The sequence below is a fragment of the Mytilus californianus genome, unplaced genomic scaffold, assembly GCF_021869535.1.
Source record: "Mytilus californianus isolate M0D057914Y unplaced genomic scaffold, xbMytCali1.0.p SCAF_38, whole genome shotgun sequence".
Classification (NCBI taxonomy): Eukaryota; Metazoa; Mollusca; class Bivalvia; order Mytilida; family Mytilidae; genus Mytilus; species Mytilus californianus.
In genome coordinates, this window is record NW_026262688.1 from 1320768 (window position 1) to 1333033 (window position 12266).

Sequence of the window (12266 nt, forward strand, 5' to 3'; positions counted from 1 at the left end):
GAATAACATTTGAATTAATTTCACCTCTTTTATGTTGTAGTTAAATTGATTATTCATGACCGAGGCAATCACGATCACGTTACGGGAATACTTCCATAGTGAATTGACGTATGTTGATGCAATCGAAAAACTAAATTTTGTTTAATAAACAAATTTAAATTTTATTCGAACATCTCGGTTATGATTTCACAGAAATAAACAGATCAGACTTTTAAACAAGCACCTTGAGTTGGAGCAATAATTTGAATAGGGAACAATTACACAAATTCGAAGTTAACGCAAGCTTGAAATCAATACTAGTTTATGTGCGCAAAGAGGCTTAAGTGCAAATTGCTATCTTCTATTACATCGAGAAATTGCAATTTTGGTACAAGATCGTTGCATTATGCTAAACAAAAGACAGTGTTTTTTTATTTTTCTTTATCAATGTATGTTGTAGCATGATACCGAAATATACTAAGTTAACAGTGCTTCTGAAAAACAGAGCGTGTTGTCCCCTTATGCATTCTCACTTCTTTCGAAAAGGGGATATATATACATATACGTACATGTTCAAATATTTAAATACGCAATATAACCATACCAGTACAAATAGTGAATATTTATTCAATTTGAATAGATACAAGAACTCAAAGAATGATGCATAGGGTGTTGTGTCATCAAAAACAATCTTTGATATAAACAAGTCTATTGTGCTAAAAAATTCATATTGAAGATAATAGAATTGCCAAAATGCCCAGAAGCAGTTCTTCTGTTTCCTGACAGTTCTGCAAAATAATGCTCTGTGTGACCTCCATGGAACTGCTTAATGAATTGCATTATTCTGTTATCAACATACCAGGTGCCATGTATACTGAAAGGTGTGTTATTATCAACTCCATAACCTTCAATGACTCTTTTTCCATTGATGTCTTCATAACAAACCAATCTGGTATGAAAGACTAAATCATTTTCACCGTACCTAACGAACCAAACTCCAGACGGTGGAATTGGTAACTAAAAAAAAGACGAAGTAATCGTTAACAAATAATATTTAAAGTTGCAAATATTTAATTGTCGTAAATTAACGATACAGTTTTGTTAATATTCTCACTAAGCTTTTATCCCGTTGTTTTCATCATAATAAGTTATCGTTGTCGTTGATTTTTTTGTCCCTTTTTAGTCAATTAGGGGTTTTGTATTACTTTCATCACGGTACCAGATTTGTTAAATATGTTGAAACTATACGCTGCTCTTTTCAACTCCTCCTCTTTGGTCTCTCCTTGATAGTTTATTTATTGGCAATCATGCACATGTCATGTACCTTTCATATAATGATACATGTATGACATCAACTCAGAGCACAAACGTGTGTAAATGCATCTTGTATCCATCAAAGTTGTCTCAACGACTTACTCTGAACACATTCAGATATATATAAAGTAATAAATCACACATATGGCTAAAACATTTTTCAAGTTGAGTTTATTGTGTTCATGTTCAAAATTTAGGTAAATAATGCCTAAACACAAATGATATCATGATATCCCTGAAAAGAAAAACACAATCAAGTACAAAAAACACGAATTTAAAACACCAAGAACAGGTGTGGCTCTAGAAATAATTAAACCTACAAACATTACGATATTATGAAAATTTTCTTTTCGAAAAACACCACAACATATTTCTTATATATTCAAATACTCACTTCCATTTGGACAAACTAAATCAGAGAGGTGAAACATCACGTAGGGAATTTCAAACTCAATAGTCAAAAACATACGTAGAGAACTAGCGAAAAACTTAAACAAAACGAAAGACAAACAACACGAGAATCTATACAGAAATTTACGACAGTAGAGCCAATTGTTCGCTTTCGGTTGTTACTTTTCTTTTGCGAACAGTGACCAATTCATATGGGGGTTGTCACAACTTGTTTGCTTTGTCCGTGTCGAGATTTTAATAAACGTAGTGTATGTATAACTCATAAATTTGTGAGTCAGGGGGTTGGATTTCACAAGTCAACTAAAACCTTTACCATGTTTACCAAATTCTTGCAAAGGTACACATATTTTATGTATTTGGTTATCAACTTTGGCTGTTCTGGGAGAGTAATTGTTTACGGTGTTGTTGTTATAAATCCCGTAAATGTAGATATGAAAGCTAAAACTCATTTAAATTTTGTACTTCACTTTAGAATGTCACACTGCACTTGTTTGCCTATTATTTAATAACTATTGTACTAGTATTTGTATTTATATTGTATGTCTCTTTGTAAACTTGTATTTTGATTTTAGAAAATAAATTATTTATCTATTTATGAAACAAACTTATTCTGTAAATTTAAAACAGTGATGCAATTTAAATAATCTGAATGTTTTTATTTGTACTAACGTTGATTTTGTTTATAAAGATATAAAGCTTAACTATATATATATATTGTTAAATTATACTTTTTTCACTTTTTTTAGTCTTTTGGAAATTGTTGTTTGTGCTGTATTTAGACCCCTCTACCAAGAAATTTGTTTTGCATGCACACGTATAAAAATTGCGGTTCTTATCCAACGCAATCATAGGTTTGAACGTTGTTTTCAATTTAGACTTGTATAGATATATATATATTGCTATATATTTGGACGAACTATATATTGCTTTATATATACAGTTATGAGAACTCACATCCTGATGGCACTGTTTATTTATATTTAGGCATTATATTTAGGTAGTTGGTTTCTGAGACTGTTTATGATGTCTTCACACTAAATCAGTTGTATATGCACTGATTGATACAATAGTCTAGGAGAACACGATTTATTAAATTTGTAATCGACTTTAAACTAGCGTTAAGTAACTTCTTCGGTACATTATATTTTTCTATGTTAGTTGTGATTGTGCCTCCTACTGATCTTTTGAGTAAAGCTAATTGCATTTTTTATAGTTTGTTCTTATGGTGTTACGTAACTAACCCCACCACATACTTTAAGTGCCAAGTCAGAAGCACGTAGATCACTGGTTGTTGTTGGTTCCTGTTTGCCATTCCTGTTTTCCGTAAATTATTTTGTCATTTATTAGACCGTTAGTTTTCTCGTTTGAATTGTTTCACATGTTTCATGTCGGGACTTTTTAAAGTCAACTATGTCGGCAATTTTACTCATTATTGACATTCGTATGATTGCCTATAGATGCTTACTTCCATCCCTCCTTTGTTCTCTAATATCCAATAGACAGTGGTTTCAGGCGGATTTGCCACAACGTCACGTTTTGCAGAGTCACCTGTGTACCAACTTTTCCACTGTATTGTCTTTCTGAAACTTTCACAACAGGAAGAGCTAGAAAAAACAAGTTTCTTATGTATATGGCTTAAATGAATGACAACCCAAAGCAGTACTTTTGAGAATGGATCTCACCCTATTACCACGGGCTAATAAACTGACCTAAAATGTTAGAATTTCTAATAGCTATGGTTCTTAAAATTATTTATCATGCTAATTTGACCTAATTATACACTAAAATCCAAACTTTTTCTCTGAAAATTAATCATAACACTTATTATCAGTAACAGTGTTTTGACCCATGCTACCAATGTCGACATTTTTTTATAACAAGAGAATTATTATATCTAGTACAATTGATCTAATACCAATGATAAGAACCTAGAATAAAAAAAAATCTTGTAAGTTGCAATAGATATCACAACACGTATTTTCTTGGCCTCGAGATGTTGCAAATCAATATATCACTTTACACAACTATTGATATCAGTAGATTAAACGTAACGATATACATATATATACACAAATTTTATGTTGAAAAAATTCCAAACACTAATTAAAGTGATAAGCATCACACCTACTTAATGTCATTATAATTCTCCAGTAGTATCTTGAATGAAAACAAAATTAAAAGGTACTAAAATATTTTCTTTTACTGTTTAGTCTGTTTTTTATGATATTCATTTGACGTGGCTCGGTACTTGTACATCCCGTCATTGTGTTATTGTTCTATGATAATTCCCGTATTCTTGTCTTTCATTTTTGCTAATGTGCTTTGTATATATGCCTTTTTATGTTTCTTTGATACATATATGAAGTGGCTCTGTACTTATACATCCCGTCATTGTGTTATTGTGCTATGGTAAATTTGTGTATTTTTTTAGTTAATTTTTGCTAATATGCTTGGTCTATATGCCTTTTTGTGCTTCTTTTTTACATATTTGTTTGTTTTTATAGTGATTACGATTATAAGACAATGTTGACTGCTGTATCTCTACTTTTGACATTTTTACCTATCATAGATATAAGAAGATGTGATATGAGTGCCAATGAGACAACTCTCCATCTAAGTCAAAATTAGTAAAAGTAAACCATTATAGGTCACAGTACGGCCTTCAACACGTAGAGAAACCAACGGTCTCATCTATATAAAAAACGAGAAACGAGAAACACTTATGAACCACATCAACAAACGACTACCACTGAACATCAGATTCCTGACTTAGGACAGGTGCAACAAATGCAACGGGTTTAAACGTTTTAATGATACCAAACCTTCATCCTTTTTCTGAAACAATAGTGTAACATCACAACATAGAAAGACACATTATAAAATATCAACTGAAATAGCTTAACTCAATCAAAGGACATATTAACACCAATGAACATACACTGAACAAATAAATTTGACCTATGATACAATGTAAAAACAAAATAAATAAACTAAGGAAAGAATAAGAAAAGTAACAAATTATATCGGTATGAAATGTTAAACAATTAAAGAAAAACAAATCTGTCTGTTTGTTTTCTTTCAAATATCGTTGTCAATATAATGGAATTTGATACGACTTTTATACAAGCTTTAACACCAGGTTTAATCCACCATTTTCTACATAAGAAAATTCCTGAACCAAGTCAGGAATATGACTGTTGTAATCCATTCGTTTGATGTATTTTAGCTTTTGATTTTGCCATGTGATTAGGGACTTTCCTTTTTGAATTTTCATCGGAGTTCCGTATTTTTGTGATTTTACTTTTTCCTTAGTAACCATGGTAACAGTAATGAGGTCCCATGAAGATTTCAGTTTTAAAAATGACCAGCGCATTCAATTCTGCTGTATGCTTTTGATGTCCATTACGATGAAAAATAATTAAATCAAAAACCAATTGTTCAGAGAACAATTGAAGGTCTTTCCACAGCAATTTAAAAATTTATTGGAAAGAAGCTAGTTCATGTTTACTTAAAGTTATAATTGGCATCTTATCATCAGTTTCTCCATACTGATGCGATAAATGTGGTTTCTATATACTTCTGAGTGAAATAAGGGAGATAATTAGCTACTTACGGTGAAGTAAATGTCACTTCCGGTCTCATATAATTGTTTCTTTCACACTGATTCCAAAAAAATATAGTGTATATATACTTTTGCTTGTAAACCAGGAGATAATTGGCCACTTCCGGTTTATCGAAAGTCATTTCTAGTCTAGTTAATGTATTAAAATTTCAAAATATATGGATTCCGAGTACTTTTCCATGAAGAAAGTGCAAAAATGGCTACTTCCGGTTTTCTCAAAATCACTTCCGGTTGTCATTCTTCAAGGTCATATGTCATCCAACGTTTTGTAAATGGTCATATGGCTTTATAATGAACTAAGTTGAAGTAATAATCAATTAACCTTATAATTGAACATTTCAGGGGCACTTACTCCTAAAAGATGTCATTACATTGTTTCAGACCAAATGTAACATATCTTCATTACAATAACGCAAACATTTTGCACTTGTTGTTTCATATATACCTTTAAAAGTGTTTGAGAAAATGTAAAAACAAGGAAAAGTCAAAATTGAGAACCTAACCTTGACCTTTGACCTTGACCTCATTTTCTAAGTTAGGACCTAGGGACCTCAAATAAAATGATTCTAGGGTTATACGGTTAACGATTTGTGAGTTAGAAAAACATACCGACAAATTTATTTGGTAAAGGTAGATAACTCCTTTAAAATTTCATCGAATTGCTTCGAACCAAATTAGCCAAATATTCCTGACGATGCAACAAACAATTTAGAAAAGGAATATTGTCGATATCTTTTTTTGTTACGAAGGAGATGCACACACTTAATAAACAGTGAATAGGGAGATAGCTCTTACAAAGAAAATTGTTCGGCTTAGAATGGGTGGAAATAAAAAGCGCATAAACTGTATGATACTATATAAGAAATATCTTAGCGACATATTGCGAAACAAAACTTTTACGCGATTACAAAATTTGGCGGAAAAAAAAAAATAATAATCAGAACAAATACAATAGGTCTTTCCACAGAAAAGTCGAAAGACCTAATTATCAAAACTTTAAGCCATTATCTCTATTCATATTCTCGTCTCTCGTTCTTTATATAGATTATACCGTTGGTTTTCCCGTTTCAATGGTTTTACACTAGTCATTTGTGGGGCCTTTTATAGCTTGCTGGTCGGTGTGAGTCAAGGCTCCGTGTTGAAGACCGTAATTTGACCTATAATGGTTTACTTTTACAAATCATGACTTGGATGGAGAGTTGTTGTTTCATATCAAGAACTATGCGGAAAAATATATCTCAACACTTTTTCTGAGTGTTATAATTTTGTGATCAGATTTCAATAACTATAGAAAATGCATAACAGCTCTGTATCTTAGTCGTGATGTTGTACCCAATGCAGCGGTGAATACCCTCTAAGATATAAGATTTGCATATTTCAAAAAATATTGTTTGTCTCAGCCGTGAACTGTTTTCCTGTTGTAAATGTATTTTATATTCAGCATATGTTTAACAATTGCAAAAATTTCTTTACGCCCTAGTTTTTTCATCCGCTACCGTGAAAAATGTACGTAGTCCCTCGTCTTAAGTTATCTGTTGATTAATATCATTAATTTTAGATATACTAAATCTTGTTAATTGTATAAGTAACGTAAACCTTAGGTGACTTGTTTTGAACATGACATTGAAGTCAAATTACCATTCTAAACCGGAAGGAGATTTTTATGTAAACAACTTGATATTGACCTTTCAAATATGGCAACATTTATTTTTGTATTTACTGTCCACCTTTTTTGCTTACATTTGGTGTTTAGAAATTGATCCTGTGGTACCTACAATTTTTTTTTTTCAAACAACGTTTCATGGCAATAAATGACAGGAAAAAATGGGACTCTTTAAACTAATAGTGATATCATTTTAAAAGTTACTGCATATCATACAATCCATCACATTTTCATCGTAGCCATATAGACATTCTGACTCGATTACTACTTTTTTCCTTTTGAAATCCTAAGATAGGAAACTCATAACAAAGAGGCGAGAGTACCAAAGGAACAGTGGAAGACAAGCTGCCAGCTCCGTGGCAGAAAGAAGTCGGTATAAAAAGTCTACATAATTCAATATAGACAATTTTAAACCCAATTAAAACACAAGATATATCTCAAGTGTTTTCAGAAGAGAAAAACATATCCTGCTCTACATGAGGTTCCCGTCGTGTTATTCTTGTCAGTACAAATTCAGTTACATGTCTTATTCAGTGATGTCACATTCGAATATTAGTACTTTAGTTTGATACATCTGCTGGTGGTCGGTTAGTCTCGCAATTATCATTAGCCTATTAGCTAGCATTTCGGTATTTACCTGAAATTCGAATATTGTATCAATTAAGGGATGTATCACCCTCTGGCATTTAGTTTTATTTTTGTTCCCTTTTGGTTTTGGCAGCTCTTTGACGTGTGTACAAGGTTCTGAATTTTCAATTATGTTGACCGCTAGCATCTCTTAAGAGACAGGTATTGTCGAAATGCACATCTGCTGCACTAAAACAAGCCGCGTAAATATTATTTTAAATGCACCTTTAATAGCAGACTTTTCCTTCACTGTTATGCATAACAGTTTATGGCCAGACTCAGTAAAGAACAGTCTGAATTCCATTCAATTGAAAAATTCAACAACACTTAACGTTATCTTGATGATATTTCTTCGTTAAGTAATCAAGAAAAATTCTCTAGCTATACTGCTGAAATTTACCCAAAGGAACTTACATCGACTAAATCTAACATCTGTCCTTTCTAGATTTAGATATTTCAGTATAACACCAGAAACTCAACACAGATATTTACAACAAAAAGGATGATTTGTCTTTCCCTATTGGTAAATTTTTTTTTTTCGAGATGTGATGTTTCTTTGGCACCGTCTTACAGTGTTTATTTATCCCAACTGGTTCGCTATGCTCGTGTCTGTAGTGACGTTTTGGATTTTAATGAGTTTAATCTATGAATTACTAGTAAATTATTAAGTCTGGGATTTCGTTACCACAAATTACTTAACACCTTTACTAAATTTGTTATAGCTACACAGATTTGGTCTTCAAGTTTGACTCTACTTATTTCAAATGGAATAGCACGTCATAAATTTTAGGGTGATGTAGTAAACCTTAAAACTTATTCTAAATTGTTACCTTTTAATCGTTTGATATTGTTTTTATTGGTATAAATATTGATGTTGTTATCAGTAAATTAAAACCATACTAAACATTACACATATGTACTTTCACGGTACTGCAATCTGTCGATACGTATAGTTGGAGCGGGAGGTTTGGCTAGCCGTACAACCAGGTTCAACCCACCATTTTTTCTTCAAATGTCCTGTACCAAGTCAGGAATATGGCAGTTGTTATCAAATAGTTCGTTTCTATGTATGCTGGCGTTTGTTTTTGTTGCACTTCAGTTTTCCTCTTATAGTTGATGTGTTTCCCTCGGTTTTAGTTTGTAACTCGAATTTGTTTTCTCTCAACCGATGTATTACTTTTGAACACCGGAACACTACTGTTACTTTTATTTGGCATTAGACAAAGTCATGGTTTTCTCTGATTGTTAATGACATCTTTACACTAAATCCATTGGATGTTGGAAGTGAACTGATTGATATTTTAGTCTAAGATACTTGATTGTTTTACTTTTTAATTGACTTTGAATAACATTCGAGTAATCTCAGATCTGCACGTAGTGTCTTTTAGCTTTTGAAATTTATAAGTTCACGTGCACGCCCACTCTCTGTTCTTGTTAGATGTATTTCTACTTGTATCCATCTAATGAGTTAAGCCTATTCTAACAGATTTGTATGTATTGTTCTTATGTTGCATTGTTACACCAATGTACCAGGTTAGGGGAGGGCTGAGTGCTCACAAACATGTTTAATCCCGCCACATTCTGTATGTGCCTGTCCCAAGTCAGGAGCCTGTAGTTCAGTGGTTGTCGTTGGTTCATGCCTGTCATATTTGTTTTTAGTAAATTGGTTTGTTATAATTAGGCCGTTAGTTTTCTCAATTGAATTGTTTCTTATTTTTCATGTCGGTGTCTTTCATAGCAGACCATACGGTATGGGTTTTTCTCATAGTTGAAGGCCGCACGGTTGCCTATAATTATCTACATCCACTTCATTTGAATTTTGGTGGATAGTTGTCTCATTGGCAATCATACCACATCTCCTTATTTTTTTTTCATTTAGATAAAGAGCAGACCTAACTGGATGTGTTGTAGACTCTAACCCACAGTCAATACGACAGATGCATCGTTCAACATTGTTTCATATGAATATTACACTTTATCAGTTTGGTGTGAAACTATTTTTAAGTCAGTGACAGCATATGGGCTGTATAACAGTATGATATGTCAAAAGTTAATGTCATCTTCCTTCTTTTTGAGCAGCTTCTCTATGAAGACTGTCGTATTATAATAAAAACAAATATTATCCATAAGGTGGTGGCACAGTTGGTTTCCATATATGAAGATTGAAAATAAATTAAGAATTGAAAATAATATTCAGATATATTGTCAATCAAACAGTCAAACATCTTCAAGATGTTAGTTTAGTAGAAGTTTGTCTTTGAATCACGGTGATTTAAAATAAAATATGGTATTGTTTCCTTTACAATAACACCAAAAATTTTGATATGCATTGGTCGTTGTTTTTATGAAAGAAAAAAAACTGCCTCTGTTAAGCTGTTGCGGGAAAAGAAATAAGTGTCTTATACTATATAAGATTAAGAGATCAAATATTGTTCAACTATTGCACAAGGCAATGCACATGAATTGTATTCTAAAAGACAATTTTGAGTATCCACGTTTTATACATTTTGTTCACATTACCCACGTGGAGGTAGTCACTGTTTATCTAAAATTCGGTTTCCATTGCTCAAAAAATCTAATCTGATACTTTGAAAAGAAGTTTCAAAATAAAATTAATTTAGTGTAAATGTAGTACGCCAAGCACCTTTGTACAATAAGTGACTAAATTTTATGTTGCATATTGTTTCTAACAAAGCACAAAAATCAATATACTAATGTTGAAAAGTCATCCAACTTAACAAAGATGCCAGGCTTTTAGTTGTATACGTGAAACGAACGTTTAGGGTCTACATGAGACTCACAGATGATGCGCAAGTTAAAAATTGGAAACGTTAAATAAAATATGAATTGTAGAGCTTAAAGTACTAAAAAATTGTGTAAAAAACGGCTAATTGAATCTATACCTGTGGTTTCTGTACACATAATGAAAATTCATCAAAGTTCTAAGACTTATGGTTGATCACGCCTGTCGCATGTTTTGCCTAAAGAGATAAGCTTAAAAAAATACAGCTAAAAACCAAACTCAATGTCAAAGGTGAAGAGCATCCAACACATAACAGTATAAAACAATTATTAATTGTTACTAGAAAATCTGTGTAGCTAAATAGAAATATCAGTGAAATACTATTTAATTGTAGGGCACAATAACGCAGACTAAATTAAAAAAAAATATCATGTGAAGAAGTTAATTAAACAAAGTATCAGCGCAAATAATAAAATACACATCACACGATTGTGAATTTGATTTCAAAAGATTTTTAACGATGAGATCATTCTAGTGTAGAAGACGTCTTACATTCATATCAACTGAATGAGTGTTCATTCTAAAAATACAAAAAATATATATGAAAATTGTTTGCAAAACAAATCGTTGTTTGAAAAGATTAAATGTGTAATAGAAAAGGGAGAATAACAAAAGAACATCGAAGAAATAAAGGACACTTACAAACAAGTAAAAAAAACAAAAAAATAATTGTACAGACAACACGTCTAACAAAGGAAAACGAGGAAGCTGTACAGACAAAAAGACAAATTAAGGACACGGGAAACTGTAACTGCAACTGTTACTGTCAAACTGAGGAAACGAGAAGCCGTACAAACAACTAAATCAAACGAATTAAATAAGGAAGCTGTGCCGACAACAAGTCAAACAAATGCGACAACAAAGTTGCACAGATAATAAGTTAATTCAAAGACATGATGCATCCGATGGGACATGGAGATAAACAAACATACGAACGGTAAATTGCTTTAACCAAAGCAACTTTAGACTTTTTTGTTTCGCATAATAAATCATTCATCTAAGTCTCCGGTAGAAAAGACAAATTTCAAGAAGCTGTCAAATCTTGAAATAAACCAGACACGATATTGATTGATACATAAAAAAATAAAAATGTATGCAATGAATGTTGAAAGTGTGTTAGCTTTATGTTTTGATAATTACTTACCGATTTCTACAAGGAATTTTATTCTCTTCGGTATTGAATTTTCTAAATTCAAGTGTATTTAAAAAATAAAGTTAGCTTCCTTATAATACTGTTTAATGTGTAATGTCTATACAGAAATATCACTTTATTACAAACAATGATACACTTCAGTTAATCTTAAACAAATCACCTTTTGAATCATGTGAAATATAATATTCGTGATATTCAAATATAATGATATTACGTAAATTCATTTAAACTCTACCACACTACATCTAGTGTTATATGATATTTTACTATTCAAAACAATTCAATATTGAGGTTTGCCGAGGGATGCAAATATTAATAACTTCATCGTTGTTCACAAGATTTGGTTGTAGCAAATGTTACACTGAATATTTATATATAAAATGTATGAACATTATATCTTTTCTCTTTAAGGATTTCCAAAACGAAGTAATTTATTTTTGATACATCATCAGATATGGTCATCTTTCACATGATGTCATAATATCAAATTCAGAAAAAAGCATGACAATATGACATCATCATTGAACTTTTGACCAATGTTGGACTGAGTTAATTATGCAACATACATGTATCATTCAACCGTCCGGGATAATTACAATTTGGTTTTAACGTTAAGAATATCATGTGACATAGTAAACTTTAGGAAGCCGCTTACACAAGTACTGATAAAACTTGGTTTCTTAGTCACAGAATC

The 12266-nt window shown here is 31.8% G+C and overlaps 1 long non-coding RNA gene across 1 annotated transcript; it reads right to left on the reverse strand.

The window, feature by feature from the left end:
* Positions 1-590: 590 nt before the first annotated feature.
* Positions 591-11683, reverse strand: LOC127736851 (uncharacterized). The gene is made up of 3 exons (XR_007999221.1): positions 11564-11683; positions 3170-3308; positions 591-996 (listed from the first exon to the last, which is right to left on the reverse strand). It is a non-coding gene; the product is annotated as an uncharacterized LOC127736851 (long non-coding RNA).
* Between the last annotated feature and the right edge of the window lie 583 nt (positions 11684-12266).